The following is a 21339-nucleotide window of genomic DNA, read 5'->3' as shown; positions in this document are numbered from 1 at the left end:
AGTGATGAGTGGTGTCCCTCATGGGTCTGTACTGTATGGGGACCAGTACTATTTAATATCTTCATCAATGACATAAGCAGTGGGATCGAGTGCGCCCTCAGCAAGTTTGCAGGTGACACCCAGCTAAGTGCTGTGGTTCACACACCTGAGGGATGGGATGCCATTTAGAGGGACCAAGCTCAAGAAGTGGACCCATGTGAACCTCATGAAGCTCAAAAAGGCCAACCAAGTGCAAGGTCCCGCACGTGGGTTGGAACAACTGACCTCCGTCAATACAGGCTGGGGGATGAATGGATTGAGAGCAGCCATCTTGAGAAGGATTTGGGGGTACTGTTGGAAAGAAAGCTGGACATGAGCCCACAATGTGCACTCGCAGCTCAGAAAGTCAGCTGTATACTGGGCTGCATCAAGAGAAGATCAAGGGAGGTGATTCTGCCCCTCTACTCTGTTCTGGTGAGACCCTACCTGGATTACTGTATCCAGCTCTGGGGCCCCAACAGAAGAAGGACATGGAGCTGTTGGAGTGATTCCAGAGGAGTCCCATGAAAATGGTCAGAGGGGTGGAACAGCTGTCCTGTGAAGACAGGCTGAAAGAGTTGGGGTTGTTCAGCCTGGAGAAGAGAAGGCTCCAAGGAGACCTTGTTGTGACCTTTCAGTACTTAAAGGGTTCATAAGAAAGATGGAGATAGACTTTTAGCAGGACCTTTTCCAACAGGACAAGGGGTAATTGTTTTAAACCAAAAGAGGGTAGGTTCAGACTAGATATAAGGAAGTAATTGTTTTAGTCTGATGGTGGTTAAACACTAGAACAGAACTACCCAGAGAGGTGGGAGATAACCCATCCCTGGAAACATTCAAGGTAAGGTTGAATGGGGTCTGAGCAACCTGATGTAGGTGAAGATGTCCCCACTCATTGCAGGGGGGGTCACAGTAGATGGCCTTCCTATCTAAACCATTCTATGATTCTACAATTCAATGACTCTGTGATTCTATGTGGCCAGAGCAGATTATTTTTAAAGATCAGTTCAGCATTTCTGATAGACCCCACCTGGAGTACTGCATCCAGGTCTGGAGTCCTCAACATAAGAAAGACATGGACCTGCTGGAGCGTGTCTAGAGGAGAGCCATGAGGATGGTCCGAGGGCTGGAGCACCTCTCCTGTGAGGAGGGGCTGAGAGAGTTGGGGCTGTTCAGCCTGGAGAAGAGAAGGCTCTGGGGAGATCTTATTGCCGCCTTCCAGTACATAAAGGGGGCCTACAGGAGAGCTGGGAAAGGACTTTTTATTAGGGCATGTAGTGACAGGATGAAGGGGAATGGCTTACATTTGGAAGAAATTTTTCACTTTGAGGGTGGTAAGGCACTGGAACAGGTTGCCCAGAGAAGTTGCTGAGGCCCCATCCCTGGAGGTGTTCAAGGCCAGGCTGGACGTGGCCTTGGGCAACCTGGTCTAGCGGGAGGTGCCCCTGCCTATGGCAGGGAGGTTGGAACTCGATGATGTTCAAGGTCTCTTCCAACCTGAACCATTCTATGATTCTATGATCTTCCCAGGCACAAAGGGGAGGCCGACAAGCTGGTAGTTTCCAGGGTTTTCCTTTCCACCCTTTTTAAAAATGGGTGCAGTTTCCCTTTTTCCAGTCACTGGGAACTTCACCTGACTGCCTTGACTTGGCAATGATCATGGAGAGTGGCTTGGCAACTACATAGTCAATTCCCTCAGGACTCTGGGATGCATCTCATTGGGTTCCATAGACTTTTGCATGTTCATTTTCCTCAGGTGGTTTTGAACCTGATCTTCTCTTACAGTGGGAGAGACTACACTCTCCCAGATTCTACCTTGTGTTCCATCCAGTCAAGAAGTGTGGATGCAACAGATCAGAAAAAAAGTAATAGTTTTCCAAATACGAACCAGACAATATTTGGGGAACACCTCAACCCATTGGGGAGAGTCTGCCTGAGGTTGGCTCTGTTCCAGAATCTGCTATCCAGACAGTTCTATGCCCCTAGAAAAACAAGATTTAAAGTTTTAAATTACTTCCACAGCACAGGTGCCTACACTGTGATTCAAATATGTTCTCTGAGACCATAGCCTGGGAAAGGGGCTGTGGTAGTACTGATGTTCTACACGAGGGGTTAGAGCATTTCTCCAGCACTGTGCACTGGAAACCAGTGTGTGAGCCTTTAAACCCCAAGGTGCTTGGAACTCAGCACTGGGCTGCTATACAACACTAAATAAAAGTCTTAGGGTATGAATGGGAATGTGTGTCTAAGTATGGTGTAGCCTTATATTTCCGATTTTTATAAGGAAGCAGAGCAAGGACAGCTGGACCACAGTTATTTTGCAGTTCTTGTATGTTGCAAAAGATGATTAGACTATTTTTCTTTTTACTAAAAAAAAATATCCCCAAAGAAAAGTGATAATAACATAATTACTTTCAAACATACGGAAGAATAACACACAAAAAATACTATAATTATCTTGATCACAGTTCATTTCAGCCTAAGACTACCAGGAGTGTTACTTCCATCCTCATTCTGGCAAGAAACCAGCATGCTTGTACACTGGCAAGGGAGACAGATGTATTGGATATAGAGAACTATACAGTAGCACTGCCAAGGAAATCCAATAACAAAGAATTATCCAGGTGACTAAGAACATCAGTGAGATGAAGATGGCGACAGAGATTAGGCAATTCTCCCAGAGAAATTGTAGCAAATTATGTTACTTATACGCTACTGATATTGAGGTAGAAAGATTAAGTAATTTAAGTAATTCAAAGAAAAAATCAGAGGAAAGATGCCAAGATGGACTTTTTTTTAGTCCAAGTCTCATCCAGTTTCCTGATAAATGACTTAATTTTAGATTTATGTTTTTTTTAATCTTAGTCAGAAAACTCTAGAAGAAAGGAAGGAGTTAAACAAGAAAAACCACACTGTCTTCAATAAAGCACCTATACTTTCATATTTCTAATGAGTTTTATTCAATGTTCGATTTGACTATAGTCAAGAGAAGGAAATTTTTCCGTGGAAGATTGCTGTCTGAAATTCCTATCAGTGTGATTTTTTATTTTCCTGTTATGCATCTACTTTTTCACTCTTGGACAGAGGATCCAGAGGTAGATGGAAAAGATGGACAATAGGACAAGAGGAAATGGCCTCAAGTTACACGAGGGGAGGTTTAGACTGAATAGTAGGAAAAAGTTCCTCACAGAAAGTGTTATCAAGCACTGGAACAGGCTGCCCAGGAGTCTCCATCCCTGGAGGTATTTAAAAGACAGGTAGATGTGGTGCTGAGGGACATGGTTTAGTGGTGGTTTTGGTGGTATTAGCTTAATGGTTGGACTTGATGATCTTAAAGGTCCCTTCCAACCCAGATGATTCTATGATTCCATAAGAATTCTCATTCCACGTTGTTTGTGGAGACCTGAGTTCGGACACTGTCAGTGAAGGCTTGTTACATGATATCTTGGTAAGACTAAACTGATCCAAAGAAAATATTCGACAGGTATTGTAAAATGCTTTGTTGGGGTATAGATATTTGGAAATATTTTTCTGAAAGAGTGCTTGCCCTGGCAGATCACCTCTGAAATGACACTTACAGAGACTCCACTTCCCATTAACACATCTTGGAAACACAGAGTAATGAGCTGTGGTTTTAAGCCCTGAGTCTCACAGGACCGAACCTGAATGTCTCAACAGAATGCCCTGTTTGGTTTAGTGAATAATGACTAGGGATGGAGGGGGGAGGAAAGAGTTAAAGGAATAAAAAGTGATATTACCTTTCTGAAGCAGGAAGACAGTATTATTTTGAGAGTGTTATTTTTGGTATGCCTCACTGATCAAAAATATTCTTTCTTTAGATCTTGACCTTATAAAATCACTGTACAATAATGTATGAGACTCATTTTCACTCACTGGTCTTCTCAGATGACATTCTCTATCCTCAACACATAGCCTTCTACAGAGTTAAGAATGCCTCTCATAAGATCCACCTCATCCAGTGCCTTCTTGGAAGATTTCTTCCTACCCAAATTCTTTATATGTTTCTCCATTCTCCATTGATTCATGAACTTGGCAAATTTGAAAGCAGTTTCTTTAAAGTAAGTTTACCTAAAGCCTGCCTTCTTTCAATATTGGTGAGATCTTTACAGATATTACTAGGGGACAAAAGCTCTCTGTGAAGCTGAAACCGTCTTATAAGGGATTGACATGAAAGTCACCATTTATCAGGAAGTTAAATCTGTACTTACTTGTCACTCACCCGCATCCTTTAGGGTTGTATTTCTTTTGAATGCTTAAAAAAATTAGTTATTTAAACTTCTGACTGATAAAGCAACTTACATACAAATATGTGTATGTGTTTATGTGGTCATAACTTATATTTAAAAACTTCTTTGATATACAGTTCAAGAGGCATTTATAATTCTATATCTTCATTGACATATTAAAAATCAATTCTGACATTGCTTTGACCTTAATATTTCATGGCTGGCAAATGAATATTGAAGTACAAGATTAGATTTGTGCACCTTTCCCTGTGTTTTATGAGCACCTGACTATTTTGGGCACTCCTGCAATCTACATTGTGAGGCAGAAAGAATTTTTGAAAGGTTAATAATTGGCAAACAATTAATGGGAGGAGAGGGAAGGGAAAAGATAGTCTAATTCATAATGTAATTTGTGAGTAATCAAGAATTCAAGAGAACATTGAATGCTGCCAGCTAGAACATCGAATACTGAATGACAACAATATATTTAAGGGATATTGCACAAAAAAGACAGAAAGGATGCTTTATCTGCCTTTCTTTGGACTTTGTACAACAGTGCTGGTGCCACAAGAAGTCATGAAAGTCACTACCACAGAAACATGGAGCAAAATTATCAGTATGTGTTGCCTTTATAGTAGGAAAAAATTCTGGGACCCTCCCCAAATAAAAAGCTTTTTCTAATGAAAGGAAGTACAGTATCTTTTGACACAGCAGTTTGAACAAATTCCTCCCCTTGTGACAATCCATGCTTTTATAGACATTATAAATAGACTAATTACCCCTGAGTTTTTGAACAATTAAACATTTTCTGTTCTTTCAACTAAAAGAAATGAGCAGCAAACCACAATGTATCCTTTGTGCAAAGAGGTCTACAAAATATCTCAAAATTCAGGACTCTTGTACTCAAGGGAAAGGCAGAAGATACAAAGATAAACCAGGAACATCAGTGACTGGTGCACTAATCTTCATTGTTGTCTCTTCAACAACAAATCAGGGCATCACTTCATCCTAACCACCTCAGGTAGCTTCCTCCTCAATAAAATCATAGAATCATAGAATGGTTTAAGTTGGAAGGGACCTTGAAGATCATCGAGTTCCAACCTCCCTGCCATAGGCAGGAACACCTCCCACCAGACCAGGTTGCCCAAGGCCACCTCCAGCCTGGCCTTGAACACCTCCAGGGATGGGGCCTCAACAACCTCTCTGGGCAACCTGTGCCAGTGCCTCACCACCCTCACAGTCAAAAACTTCTTCCTAATGTTTAATCTAAACCTGCCCTCTTCCAGTTTAAAGCCATTCCCCCTCATCCTGTCACTACATGCCCTAGTAAAAAGTCCTTCCCCAGCTCTCCTGTAGGACCCCTTTAGGTACTGGAAGGCGGCCATAAGATCTCACAATAAGAGCCTTCTCTTCTCCAGGCTGAACAGCCCCAACTCTCTCAGCCTCTCCTCATAGGAGACATGCTCCAGCCCTCAGATCATCCTCTGGACACGCTCCAGCAGGTCCATGTCTTTCTTATGTTGGGGACTCCAGAGCTGACTGTATCAGAACTGAATCCTGACTGTATTCATTTCTCATTCTGTAAGTTGAGATCTTTCCCATTTTACAAAGTCAAAAGTACTAAGTATACATAGTTCATACATCTGTTTTTGATTGATCAGGGCTATCATATTCTCCCGTCTTCCCACCTAGTAAAAAGAAAAGGGTTAATGGTTGCTAGTGGAAAAACTGATTTTTCCAAACGATTATCACAATTACTTACATTTCCCCAGTTCTGCTATTAGATAGCTGAAGATTTGCAGTTTGTAAAGGCAGGAATTACACAGGATTGACATTATACTGCCATCACAATCAGTATTTCAGAATCTATGCAGTTTGTTTCAGTATCTTGTGATGAAGATAAAAATGTGTGCTGAAGTCTGTATGATTTGGACTGTGGCAGTAACTTAAATTGAAATTTACAGAACAGGAGTAAAGAGTAGACAGACAGTAGTAGGTAGGTAGACATAAAAATAGAAGAATACAGGAACTTTATATCTTTCAGGCTTATGTAGTCTAGGCCTAAGTTGGTTTTTTTTCTTTATGATTTGTTTATTGTATTCTGAATTGTCTGTTACCATTTGCATGAAAACCTATATAAATAATGTTATTCATTAAAAAAAAAAAAAGAAAAAGAAAATATTAACATTTATGTTTGTGTAATTCTAGTTTCTGCATCCAGTTGAGTTCTGCTTTTGCTTTCTAACAAACTTTTCCATACACAGCTTCATGTAAAGAAATCAAGGTTCCTCCTTGACTCCTTCTTTCCCCCCCTCACCTCAGGATCTCAAGACAGAGCAGTAAAGATTACCATTCTTCTAAAGAGCATAGTCTGTTATTTCTACTTCATTCAAGTCCACAGAGATCTATCTCCACAGAAGATATAGCAAATAATCAGAATTTATTTCTGAGACCTTGCAGAGCTTAACAAGATTTGCAGCAGCTACTGTCCTCAGCCTTTCTTTTTGACCATATATTGCTCTTTCTATATTTTCTGCATACCAGAACAATTCAAGTCCTGAAGCAGTCATTTGTAGCAACCTCCACTGACATGTAAAACAAGTGATTCACTACATGAAGTTTAAGCTAAGCCACTGTGGACTTTTCCTAAGCCTAGCATGTAAGGTAAAAACCTATATTCTGAAAACTGGAAAATCATTTTTGCATCCATCTCTTTGTAGATGCAAACTTGACATTCCCCCCCCCCTTTTTTTTTTTTTTCAGCTATGAGAATTCTCCCTTTTAAGCTGGCTGGTCAGATCTAGATTTGGCAGTGAAAAAAAGCATGACATGTATCATAAGCTTCAACTCAGTTGCAAAGGTTTATGCCAGAGGCAAAGCTGCAGGCACAAATAAATAAATAAATTCAAGAGGCCTGAAATGATATTGGTGTGTAATGTCACAGTTGCTGTGGAAACTACCTTACAACTTTTTTAATGCCCCCAAAACAAACCCCTTCTTACTACTTCCTCTACAGCACTGTGGTTTAGCTGATTGTAAACTGGTAATGAACTACCAGAAAGGCTGAGAGAGTTGGGGCTGTTCAGCCTGGAGAAGAGAAGGCTCCGGGCAGATCTTATTGTGGCTCTCCAGTACCTAAAGGGGGCTTATAAGAAAGATGGGGACACACTTTCCAGTAGGGCCTGTTGTGGTAGGAAAAGGGGTAACGGTTTTAAACTAAAAGAATGTAGATTCAGACTAAATATAAGGAAAACATTTTTTACAATGAGGGTGGTGAAACACTGGCCCAGGCTGCCAAGACAGATGGTAGATGACCCGTCCCTGGAAACATTCAAGGTCATGTTGGAGGGGCTCTGGGCAATCTGATCTAGTTGAAGATGTCCCTGCTCATTGCAGGGGGGTTGGACTAGGTGGCCTTTAAAGGTTCCTTCCGACCCAAACCATTCTATGATTCCACGATTCTACTTATGAGATACTAACAGTTTGAAACACAATATAATGATCCTACGTATGTTTCTAGGAATTAGATCAATTTAGTTCTAGTTTGATGCTTTATTTTTTAGAAATTAACACATTTTACTTTCATAGTCAGTCTACGTTCAACCTTCTTGATAAAAGTAACTTTGACAATGGGGGCATGTAAGTCTAGTTTTATAGCACTTGTGTAGGTTTAGTTTTATAACATTTGCTCAGGTTCCTCATCCTTACTAACATGAATAATTGTAAAATTAATTCAAATTGCACAATTAATTCAAATTGCACTGTTCATGCAATATAGGTTTTCTTGAATGAGTAAATTAGCAGAATCATGCCTCATTGTTCAACTATGGACTGCTGTTTTGACACTCTGCTTTGAAGTAGTTAACTTTCAAATACTTTTAAGAAGACTGAAAAGCTGCTAACATAAAACAGGACAACTGAGCTATATGACCTCAGATAGATCTCTATATTGCTGCATAAAGACAATAAGTTGGTATTCTAGCTTAATGTGATAGACTGATAAAAATGCATACTACTGTGTTGTATATATCCTCATAATTACATAAAAAAATTATAATACAGTGTATAACATATTATTTTATTTTACTATCTTTTCAAAAAAGCCAAAAGTAACAATGTGAGTAGAAGTTTTCAGAACGAGTCCTAAACCATGATTCATATACCCAGAACAATTTTAGATTTTCAGAAAGAATTAAAATAGATTAATTCACTAAAATCTGAGAGCCATATAAGTAAGTTTTTCATTGTGTTTTATAGTATAGGACTATAGATTTTCTTGCCAATAAAGTGTGGTACATTAACAGGGTTTTCATGTCTTCTGTTCTTGCATTTAAGCAATACAGCTGTGTTTTAACAATGATGCTGTCTCGTGCCAGATCAGAGATGCAATGGACAGAAATGAATCTGAATTACTCTTCCTTCAGTCAGACTAAGCGCTCATCTCCATGACTTCTTACATATCCTCAGCAATTGCCCATGTACTTTCTGCAGGGTGGGATAACGTTGAACCTTCAGCTAGTTCTGAAGTCTATTTTCATAATACTATACTAAAGCCAAATTTCTGAGACCAACAATGCAAAAGGTAGTTTACTATTGCAATGAGTATGACCCAGTTAGAGTGTTTTTATGAAGTCTTGTAATACTAAAATAATTGCCCTGAATCAAAATGGTGATAAGATCAAAAGGATTACAGTCATCAGACTCTTCTGTCTTTCTTGAAGCAACTGGAAAATATCCATATTGATTTATTTCTTCTTCTGATAAACAAAACTTTAAAGAAACCAGGCAGTTAATCTAAATACTCACTGCAGCAAATCAGGATGTTATTCTTCCACATTTTGAGAAATGACAACTACTTAAAATAGAATCATAGAATCATAGATGCATAGAATCATAGATGCACAGAACAGTGTGGGTTGGAAGGGACCTTTAAGGGCCATCTTTTTTATAACACCTCTTTAACTATTGAAAGGCCACAATAAGGTCTCTCTCTCGAGAGGTGTGGGAAGAGAGATTGCCAATGAAGATTGAGGCAAAAATGTTGTTATGTACCTCAGCCAGCTCCTCGTCCATGGTTACCACTTTGCCAGTCTTTCTCATTGATGGGGGAGTACGCTTTCTTTGAACTTTTTTTTTCTGGTTGACATACCCGTACAAGTCATTCTTATTATTCTTTGCATCCCTCGCCAAGTTCAGCTCCAGCTGCGCCCTGGCCTTCCTCACCCCATCCCTACACAACCGGGCAGTGTCCCTGCACTCTTCCCAGTATATCTGTCCCTGCTGCCCCTGTCGCTGCTGCCGGTGCATCTCTTTCTTGCCCTTTATTTTGACCAGCAGGTCTGGACTCAGCCATGAGTCCTTTCCTGATTTCTTATACCCGGGGACTGAGAGCTCTTGTGCTCTAAGGAAAGAATCCTTAAAGATCTGTCAGATCTGTTCTGCTCCCTTGTCCCTGAGGGTAGTTTCCCAGAGGTCCTATTGACTGATCTCTTGAACAGCTGGAATTTCACTTTCCTAAGGTTCAGGGTCCCGACTTTATTCTTTGCCTGACCCATCCCCTTCAGGACTGCAAAATCCCCCAGTGCATGTTCACTGCAGCCCAGGCTGCCTCCAGACTTGACATCACCAATGTCTTGTATGAGTGACCAGCAGCTCCAGTATTGCATCTCCTCTGGTAGGGCTGCCTATTACCTGGCTTAAGGAGTTATCCTCCATGCATTCCAGGAGTCTCCTGGATTGCCTAGAGCTCACTGTGCTACTTTTCCAGCAGATGTCAGGGTGGTTGAAGTCTTCCAGCAGGACGAGAGCCTGCGGGCATGGTGCCTCCTGTAGCTGGAGTAAGAAGGCTTTGTCAATAGGCCTCCCTTGACCAGGTAGCTTGTATTAGACAGCAACCACAAGGGTCCCTTTGTTGCCTTGGTCTCTGATTCTTACCCATAGGCTTTCAAACTGCTCATGGCTATTCTTCAGAGGCAGCACTTCACAGTCTATCCCTTTCTTGATGTGGAGGGCAATGCGTCCACCCCTCCTTCCATACCTGTCCCTTCTGAACAGCCTGTAGCCACCAATAGCCACACTCCAGTCATGGGATTCATCCCACCAAGATTCAGTAATGGCAACTTGGTTGTAGCTTTCTAGTAGCACAGAGGCATCCAACTTCTGTTTGATGGTCATGCTGTGTGCATTGGTGTAGAGGCACTTCAGACTGGGATGTCTGCCATGTTCCCTGCTTAGAGGAACACCCCTTACTTCCTTTGAGGTATTTCTCAGGTGTTTCCCTCTTGTCTCCTATTACCTTAGAACCCCCTGGCTCATGTCCATAGGACTGGGTGTCTTAAGGATGACCTACCTTTTAATAACTTCAGTGTGAGATTATCATACCATTTTACAACTGCTTTCTTATGTTAAGACACTGAAAGTAGTGCTTAAAGTGATTTTTTGAATATTTAAATACAATCTTGCACAGACTTTCACTGAATTTATGCATGAAATTGCAACAATGGAATAAAATTGAAAAAGGCTTTCAGAAAAATAATTATTGAGTTATCCTCAGAACTTACAATTCAAGTATGCAAAATGTAAATTATCATCAAGGTTAACAAAATGAGAAGAAAATGTTTAAAAACAGAGCAGGTTTGGTTTATTCTATTTTTTTTTATTTTTTTTTTTAATAAGGTTTCCTGTGTGATTATCAAATATACAAAATAGTCTTATAATAACCCACAGATTTAAGGGAAATAAATCTCTGCTGACGGGCCATTTTAATATGACAAGTCTCATAACATAGTGTAATTTTTAAAGTAGTCCCATAGAATTTCACCTATGAGCAGGGTGGTATGACAACAACAGGAATCTCAAATAAGATAATGCAGTGTCAAACCTGTTGCTTCTTGCAGAAAGATATTCTTTCATGGCTAAATTTAGAATGATGTAGAGTTACAAAAAAATCACTTTCACCCATTCAAGGAGAACCAGATTCATCCTGCAGTTTTACTCCTCATTCTGTATTTAAGCCATAAATATCATACCAGATTTAATGGCCTACCTCTGAAATGAAACGGATAAATAGTTAGCTGTGGGATAACCAAATGTCACTAAATCTGTGGATTTGTCTGCATTTTTTTTGCAGCAAGCAAAGTAGTTGGTGGTTTGGGCAGCATTTGGTTATGGGTCTTGCCTCTTTTCAGATGTGAAACAAATTATATCCCTTTCAGAAATGTTATTGACATTTTATACCACAGTACCTAACAACATTACTGTCACTGAGACCTTTCTGGGTTGATGACTGACAGGTTGGACCATCAAACAAGTTATAAGAGATAGGGTACCCATCACAGCATTGGTATGTCTTCTTGGAGTCCCTGAGCTTGTTCCTTAGTTATGCTGGCATCTTGAAAGGTTGTGCTCAGTAGTTATGAGAGGAAAACCCTTCTTATCCCTCTTGATGCATGCAAAATTGTGTTATGTCTATAGGACACAGGAACATTGGAGCATCTGTTAATGACAGACTAGCTCCAACTTTTTCTGCTAATGCCAAAGTGTTTCTCACTGAAAGATATCTTTTACCCTCTGGGTTTTTGAAGTAGAACATTTGAAAAATATTTTCTCAGAGTATGAAATACTCACTAGGGCTTTTTTTTTCCTCTTTCCCACATCAAAATTTGTTAGCCCAGCCAAAGTTACTATGCTCATCTCATTTTAGACAGCCCATTTTCTTCCAGTCTTTGCTATTTTCCTTTCGTTTCTGTCATGAAAGCTTACTGCTTTCTTAGGAATAAGAAAATACCAGAAAAAACCTCGGGGAAATCTTTCAAAGTAGTGTGTGGAGACTGAGACAAGGGAATGCTGTGCGCTGATAGACTTGCACACTGCTTTGAAAGTGTCCTCCCACCTCTCATGTCTGTTATGGTTTGGCAGGGGGTGTCCAACTTAACTGGACGTCCAACTTAACTTTTTATTCCTTTAAATCTTTTTTTTTTTTTTAAATTAGCTTACTTATATTTATTTGCATTCTTGAGCAAGCCAAAGAAAGAGTCCAGTCTCCAGAAGCCCATGCCTGCCTGTATTTCCCGTCGTGATTAAAAGCCCTTTGGACCCATGCTCTTCAAGTCATTTATCTTTGCTTATGGCAGCTTGAACATATTACTGCTTAGAAGTATTTACTTTTATGTAGAGAATGTAAAGCTGGTCACACATAGGTCTGCCAGTGTTTGGACGAACCAACACTCTAACCTGGAGGTCCTTCTACTTCTTCAAATAAAATAATTGTGTGCCAGTGTGTGGGTGTTTGTGTGTGTGTGTGTGCAGGTGTACATCTACAGGTATGATTTCAATTTTATTTCAAAATAAATGTTTTGGAATATACGTTATATTTGGAAATGTATTGTGTATATGTATATACGAGTATTCTTGGTGTATTTGAGAACAAAAGAAAGCATACAGCATAGATCCATGTTTAAATAGATAAATCTTACAAATTGCCTTATACATGTGTGTATTTTCATTGTCAATGAAAGAGGAAGAAACATTCATTTGGCAGGAATATTTAGGCTCTCTGCACAGCATGATTTGGCTGGTAAATAGAGGCACTTCTCTCAAATACACGGTAAGCAGTACAGGATGCAGCAGCTGTATCAGGTGTTTCTGAAGAGGCATTCTGCTATTGCTAAAGCATCACTGAAGGTGAAATGCGGGAACAGAAAAGGAGTTATTAAGCTCAGGGTATTTTAGTAAAAATTATATTCTACTGCAGTAGCAGCTTCTTTTGAATGAAGTTTTTGGCTAATGCTGTTGTGGGTTATACAAAGAGGAAGAAAACAAAAGGAGCTCATCACTGCAAATCGCTCTTCAACAGGCGTTGGACACAGCAATAGCATACCTGCAACAGAGAATGATGAAAAGATTAAATGAGGAAGAGATTGACTAAGTGACATTTTTTTGTATTTATAACTTCTGTATTTTTTTGTCATGGAATGAAACTTATATTTTCATCCACTATTTACATAAAAATAATTGCTAATGGTACAAAGTAATGTTGGTCCATGAGTGTCTAAACATTTCAAAACAACAACTTAGGGACCTATGCCATAACAAATACAAATCACTGCTTTCTTAACTAATGCTGGTATTGGACTTACATGAATGCCTAAACTAACAGTTTATATAATATAATTTAGAGTATAAACTGCTACACGGTCTTATCTTACATATTTAAAGTGTTGAGACGAAGATACTGTGCATCATCAGCTGCATGCAATAATTACAAAGGGTTTAGTAAAATAACTGTTTTGCAGTTCTTTATATTAAGTGTGCGGTGGTATTTGCTGTGCTGTCTTTGGTAAATTGGTGACTGTCATGGTTCGGGCAATGACTCAGGTGGAATAGTTTGATAGAATGCTAGGAAAACCCTATTGTGAATAACTATGTACCGGATACAGCCTCGTAGCATACATGCATATTAATTTTTATGTGATATGGATATAGAACACCTACTTCATCAGAGGTGATGTTAGACTTAGTCTAGCTTCAGTATGTTTGCTGTCCCGACAGGAAAAGCTGAGACTGGTCTAGCCCCCACATTAGCGATGCCTGTAACGCGTTTGTTATTGACCTTGGTTGTGTAGCTTTTCCCTTCTCCATTCACACAGGAAGTATGAGGCAGCAGACCTTCAATTTTCTGGATAGGTTGATGTAGCATTCTAAAATGTTTATTTAAAATTTTAATTATAAATTTCCAAAAGTATAACTGTCTAGATTGCATTTCATTTTTAATTAAATATTAATGAAAGGAGTTCAATTTCTGATTGTAGTAAATGTCATTTCAAATTTGAAACAACTCTGTAAATTAACAAAGCTGTTCATCACTTAACGTAAGTCCAATGGATCGAGAACCTTATTTTAATAATATTAACTGCTTTCACCCATTTTGTTTCTCACATTTTATTTAGAAGTTCTTGTCAAGTATTTCTTCACCCTTCTCACAAAGCTAACTAGCATTCAGGAATTTATAATTAGCAAAGTGAGAAAGTTATGACGTCTTCTGTAAAGTATTAACATTTCTTGTGCTTGGGACAATGGTGTCACAGAATTTACAATAAACTAAAGGTGACTGTGGTAAGTACAACTTGCCACTACAGTACTACAGTACTGAGCTACTACAGTGCTATTACAATACTACAGTAACTGCAACTCTACTGCTACTAAAATATACTGAAGTGCTTGCTGAATCACCAGCACAGTGATGTGAGAACTAGATTCTGAAGTGAAGTCAGACCTGACCACTCTTTAATGTAACAATCAGTCTGAGTGCAGTCAAATTTTCTTCAAACTGAGGGCCCAAAGTTGTGTGTTTCAATGATGGAAGTAAGAAAACAGAGATATAATCAAGATACTTTATTTTCTCCAAGAAACACTCAACAGTGCATCTTGTTTATTTTTCACTATGAAATGGATTAAAAGTATCTTATATGTAAAGGCTTTCAAGGAACAAAAATTGACATTCAATTTTATTAAGGCAAAAGTCTCTAATTTTTAAATCCAGCTGAAGCTGTATGTTTCTCCACACTTGTTTACATGTGCATATTGCAACATTCTCTTTAAGACAAAATCACTCTGGCTAAAACAATGTAAACAAAAACACAACAAAAAACGGTAGTGTGCCATATTGGTCAAGAGGTGGACCATCGAGAATCATAGGAGAATTCCCAAAGTAGAGACTGAAATGGGCTTCAAACCCAACTTTTTTTTTTTTTTTGGGGGGGGGGATTTGTACTGGTGTTATGTCCTGGTTTGAGGTAAAACAGAACCAATTTTGGTCAGTAACTTCGCTTCTTAGCTGGGCCTCTCTAACAACTGAAATTAACAGCATATTGTGCAGACAATGTTCACTCTCTCAGGGTGATAAGACCTATGTTTATAGCTGATGCCCAGCCATGGTATGCAGAGAGGACCTTGCTTATACTTATTGCTATAACAACCAAGGCCAACCAACTTTGTTATTTGCCCCGTTGGAGGGTCGGAAGCAGAAAAGCATAGTGGGGTCCCACCTGCAAGGAGGAGCGAACAGGACAGGTGACCCAAAACTGACCAATGAGGGTATTCCATCCCATCTGCCTCATGCTCAGTATAAAGGCTGAGGGATCGAAAGGTCAGCTCTCTCTTCCTGCAATGGCCGACGTCTGAGGAGGACTCTTTTCGTCTGCCTGCGATCCCGATCCTGAATGCAGATCCGGAATCCAGTTCCCGTCCGTCACTGAGTCCAGCCTGGGACTGCCCCAGTGCCAGCCGGTGTCGTGATTGTCATCTCGGGAGCTTGATACGGTTTCTTTTTTTTTATTATTATTTTATTTTATTTTATTATTAATATTTCATTAAAGTAGTTTAGTTCCTTCTAAACTCGTAAGTCTCTTTTTCCTCCTCTGCCTCTCTCTCTGAAGAGGGGTAGAGGAGAGCATCTTTCGGTCCCATCTGGGGTCCTTCAGGTCCCCAGTAGCCGATTTGGCCTAAACTACGACATGTTCAGAGTTGTAAGTCTGTCAGCTGTAGTTCTCACAGATCAGATCAGCACGTTTAAGTTCTAATGGAATTTTGAGTGAGCAGAGGCTTAAGGATCCAGTTAAGTGCAGGAACTTGCACCATCATTGAATGATTTCCTCAGGTTGGTGCAGAGAACATGCTAAAGAATTGGAGAAATAAGATTTTATCATTTGTTAGTTTTACTTAAAAACCGGTATTAGAAAGTGAATACACAGCCTGCAGTAATTTTCTGGCAGTTAATAGTAGAATATTTTTCCATAATAATCTAGTAATCTAAAAGATAATAAAGAAGATAATTTTCTGTAAGATTTCAAAAGAATTTTCCTTTCTTTTATATTTGTTAACCCCATTTTAATTTTCTCTTCTAGACTGTTTAAATGTTGAAAACAGTACCTTGCTTTCAAGCCCCCAAAATAAACTAACATCCTTAACCCAATGATAGTCACAAAATAAAGTGTTTTATATGACAGATTCTTCACCTCAAAATTTATGCTGGAAAAAAATTCATTACCTCTGCTAAGGATATTTCTTTTAAATTTTTAATCTTTCATCTTTTAGCTTCTGTATCTGCATCTTTGTGCAGTCAGCTCAATATACATTTTACTTATTTTAATGTTTTCTGTTTTCTGATATATGTTTTGCTTGTTCTGAATTCTTGCAATTTTTCTGTTCAGTGGTAAGTGAAGCTTGTGAGCATAACCAGCTACCGGTAGTCAATAATTAGTATAATCCAAAGTTCATGGTATTTATCAATTAGAAGATCTATAAACCAATTAGACATCATGTCACAAAATCAAGGCTGAATCTTTCCTTTGCACACAATATTCACATAGCTCCAAATGCTCTAGAATTTCAGAAACAGATATTTCAATTTATAATCTGTCCTGAAGGAAAACAAAATCAGTGTAGACTTGGTGATGTTAAGTTAAACATATTCATAAAACCAATATAGATAAGTTTTCAATGTATTTTGTGAAAATAAATATCCTCCTGTAGTATTCTGTAGTAGAAGTGTAAAGATATATATGTGAACAAATACATCTGCACTTGTCATCATCACAGCTTCCAAACACCAATATCTCAGTATTTGCCATATAAAACATTGTGATACAGAAATACAATACATTTCAGCTGAAATAATTAAACAGTCTTTTCTTATTAGTTTCATTTATTTATATATTGATAAGTAGTAAAATTTCCTACACAAAATTAAGATGGATACACTAAAAGTTTATTATTGTCTTTAAAAATTAGAGACTGCTTAAGAAAATAGATTGCTACAACACACTCAAGTTGGGGATGGCAGAGTTTCAGGGTCTCAGTTTCAAAAATAGCTCAATCTGATCCCCAAATCCTTTCTTTAGTATTTGCACCACAGCTTATTACCATGGGAACAAATTATAGTATTTTGGTACTGCTCTTTATAAGACTTAGTTTTAAGCAGTTTGCGCTTTGTATTTGAAAGGCAAGGAAATCCCGATTATACAATGGAAATTTGTATAAAATTTATATCTGGTACCTGCATGCATTCACAGTGAATTTGGCCAAAATATATCTATTTGAACCAAATTGGCCTAGCTACTTGAAAATAGAATAAAGCTTCTTTTCATGTAAAATTAGTAATGTTAATTTATTATATGTCTATAATTCCTGATTGATCTGTTTGCTGGCTTAAAATGAATTGGAATTCATGAATTAGAATTGGAAGGCACAAATATTCTATTTCTATTGGAATAACTTATAGTTTGACTACTGACCTAATTGACTTCTATTATTTTGGGGCATACAGTCTCAAAAGTGACTGAATGATGATTACACATTTCATTTTGATAATGGTAGATATGTATTTGCAAGCATTTAACACCTCTGAGATCATGTTTTCACTCACCTATAGCCAAATGATCAAAAAGTGGATATCTGATGCAAAATCTTATATAAGATAATGTTCATGTCAAATTCAAATGGACCTTCATTTGTGTAAATATATATGTTTAAGGGGACTGAAAATAAATTCATGGCCATACAGCATGATATCCACTAACAGTTGAACTGTTCTCATTCATGCTTCCTAAAAATTAGGTTCATTACTTAAAAAAAAAAAAAAAAAAAAAAAAAAAAACAACAACCTTCTTTTTCCCTTTTTCCCAAGAAAAAAAACAAAACAGTCTTTTTTTTAGAGTGGCCCGAAGAAGATGCCAGTGAAAATTACCATTGAAGATGTACTGGGAAAACGATTGCAACTCAATGTAATTTTCCACATGAACTGTCTTGGACAAAATAATCTGAAGAAAAATCTGAGGAGGATTTTGATTTTGATTTTCAAAAAACCCCACTGAACTGGTTTTAGATTCAGAAGTATTTTGATATGGAATTGTTTCTCATATCATCTGTGCTGTGTGATATGTGCTGTGCTCATATCATCTAGGCTAGGATCTCCACACAATGTGATAGCATGGTGCTTTGTTAAACAATATGTAAATATTGAGTACATTAATGTTAAATTATTAAAATAATAAATTAATTTATTAAACATATAAATATTAAATAATACATTATATTAAATTGGCAGTGGGGTCTTGAGTGATTCTTAAAGATTTTCAGACAGGTTTCAGGTGACACAAAGCAACTAACTAACTCCCCAAAACTGACATACTGGTGCCAATTTGTGTATTTAGCATTTAAAAGTGACACAGACTAACTTGACATAGGAATTTCATTGTACAGGTGGTTTATATTACATCAGAAATCTCTTATCAAAAGATCACATAGCAAAAATGGAGAATATTTTTTTAGATGAAAAAAAGACACCAATAAATCACAGAAAACCACATTGTGAATCTTAAATTCCTTAGCAATTTCTTTTTTCATATTTCTAAACATCGATATTACTGATGTTACGAAGTTGTCCAAAAGCATGCTGTTTCTTCTTGAATTGCATTAAAAAAAATAATAAAATGTGGCAGAAATGCAAATGATTCTTACCTGTTATGTCAATTCTGATTATTATGAGCTTTGCACAACAGATACTTACTTACTAGCTTTCTTACAAGCATTTATCAAAATTTTTAGAGGAAAATGTATCATGCTGGATCCAACGAGCCAAGAAAGGCACTCTCAACATTCCCAGGTCCAACCAGCAGCAAAGCTGAAGATGTATCTCCATCATGGAGAATGCACAGAGTGCACTTATACACCCCATATGTGCATATATACATGGCTGGCCACACAGATCACAGACATGCACTTATGGTGATGGGTTTCACATCTGGAAACTGGGGCTGATGGTTCTGTTGAGATGGCCCCGGTACGGGTATGGACAGGGTGTTCGGTTCTCAGGAATCCTAAACTGAGTTCTCCACTCCCATTGTGCTCATTCTGCAGACAGACCTTTGATGGACTGATGGAGCTTGTGATGGGTCTGGGAGTAGTCAGGGTGTTATAAGGGCTTCTTCTGCCATTGTTCCTCTGAGCTCCTTTAGGATTATGCAGATAAACTTTATCACAAAACCTAGAAAAAATCTTGGAAGCAAATATAACAAAATCTCTCAAGACATTCAAGATACATAGACAATTGTTTTTGCAGTCATAGAAAATTGGGAAGCAGTGTTGGCTGTGGAGAATGAATGCTTTCTGCCTATAGGAATGATTGTTAAATAAAACCATATTGGACACTTTTTTTGAGTGGCTACAAACTGAAACAGTAATCAGAATGCACAGCAGTAAACTCACCTAAGAAATATGATAATTTGAAAATTGCATGGCAGCATACAAATAGGCATGCCTACGCCTCCACCAGCACACAGGGTAATCAGCAGACTCTCTCATTAGATGGCAGGAATATTCCAAATATTGCAGGTTGTAAATCTAACTGGAACCAGGGTAAAAAGTTAGTCCCTCAAGTGGCCACTTTAGGCATCACATATTCCTCCAGAACTATTTCTCCTTCCTCACTGTTATGATCATGCTGCAGCCTAAAGCTAACAACATCTCACTGAGCTGTACCATATTCCTATGCTTATGTAAATCTCCAGAAATTGAGTCAGGGCCTGCAGAAAAAAAGCAAAAAGCCCTGAAACTCAGCCTTCTGTAATCTATGTTTTGTCAACATCACTACCTCATGTAACTCTTGTGTGATTTATAATATTACAGGCATGCTTTAAAGGTAGGAAGAACTCTGTCATGGGAACCAAAGGAGGGAGGAGACGTTGCAACAACCATTTCTTTTCTAGGCCTCTTAATAGCTGTGGAGATAAATTTAAAGCATAAATGAGTTATAATTAGCATTGAATTAATTCCTTACAGTTGTATTTAATGCAAAGGCACCCAAGAAAATTAGAAAGACTCAAACTCTGTAGAAAGGAGAGGAAGAAAAAGGAGATGTTGAATTCAGCCCTTAGCGCATGAGCTGCATACAGCCCAAGCAGAAGAGAGGGCTGTCATGCCAGGCTGCAAGGTTCAGAGGGTCCCTGAAGACCCAACCAGTAGGAAGCAAGTGAAAGAAACCAGGAAAGTGCCAACAGAAGACAAGTGCTTGGGAGGAACCAGGGAAAGGGTTTATTTACTTATTTATCTGTCTTAAAATTCTGGCAGCTGAAAGAATTGCAATGGCACGTTAAAACAAATAACAACAAACACCATCCCCCGCCCCCAAACCAATAAAAAATTGCCACAAAATGAGGATAAATCTGGCCCACATCCACAATCAACAATTAAAGCAAGTCAATCCATGGCACATGCCATGAAAACTGAAATGACCCTAGCAATGAATAAACAATTTTCTGCTGAAGTTACACGTGTCTCGCTGTGATGGTGTAGCCTCAGATTTTCCTGTTACTACAAAGAGGACCCTACAGTCCACAGATCACTTACGGCTAAATGGCATCACTCGCACCTCATGCAGACAGCTCAGCAGAATGCAACTGAGGAGAATTGCCTGAGGCTAAAATCAATCCTATGATGAACTGACAGTCAGAGAAGAGATATTATAGTAGTTTGGGGGCCATTTAGTTTAGGTTTTGTCAATAGCTGAGCAGCCGGACATTGAATGAACTGGTGCAGAACCAGGAAGATGTCTAACATCTCCACAAACAGCGTTAGTGTGGCTAGTAGCCTGTCAGGAAAGAGACACGCATCAAATACATTTGCATCCTGAGAAATGAGATACCATCTTAGCAATGTTTTGTGTAAGTATAAAAGAAATTTTAATAACATTGCCTCCCAAATACATGCTGATATTTAGATTCCCGGTACACAGCCAGAGCATTAGTTGTTAATTTTGTAGTCAGTAAGATGTAGCTTGAAAAGGAAACAAAAACTTAGAGCCACTCAGACTTTCAGTGTCTTCTCTGTATTTTAATGCATTTATTTTGAATAATTGTTTTTGTATATCTCAGCACTATCACACATCTGACCAGATCCCAGCTGAATCAATATTAAGCTCTAACGACTGAGAAATCAGAGTTTCAGCAGCCTATCAATGAAAGCTCATCTAACGTTTGCAAATGCCTTGCCCAGTGGCAACATGCAAATTGGAACCAGC

The sequence above is a fragment of the Charadrius vociferus genome, unplaced genomic scaffold (assembly GCF_000708025.1).
Source record: "Charadrius vociferus isolate BGI_N301 unplaced genomic scaffold, ASM70802v2 scaffold244, whole genome shotgun sequence".
NCBI lineage: Eukaryota > Metazoa > Chordata > Aves > Charadriiformes > Charadriidae > Charadrius > Charadrius vociferus.
Note: the sequence above shows the minus strand (reverse complement) of the source record.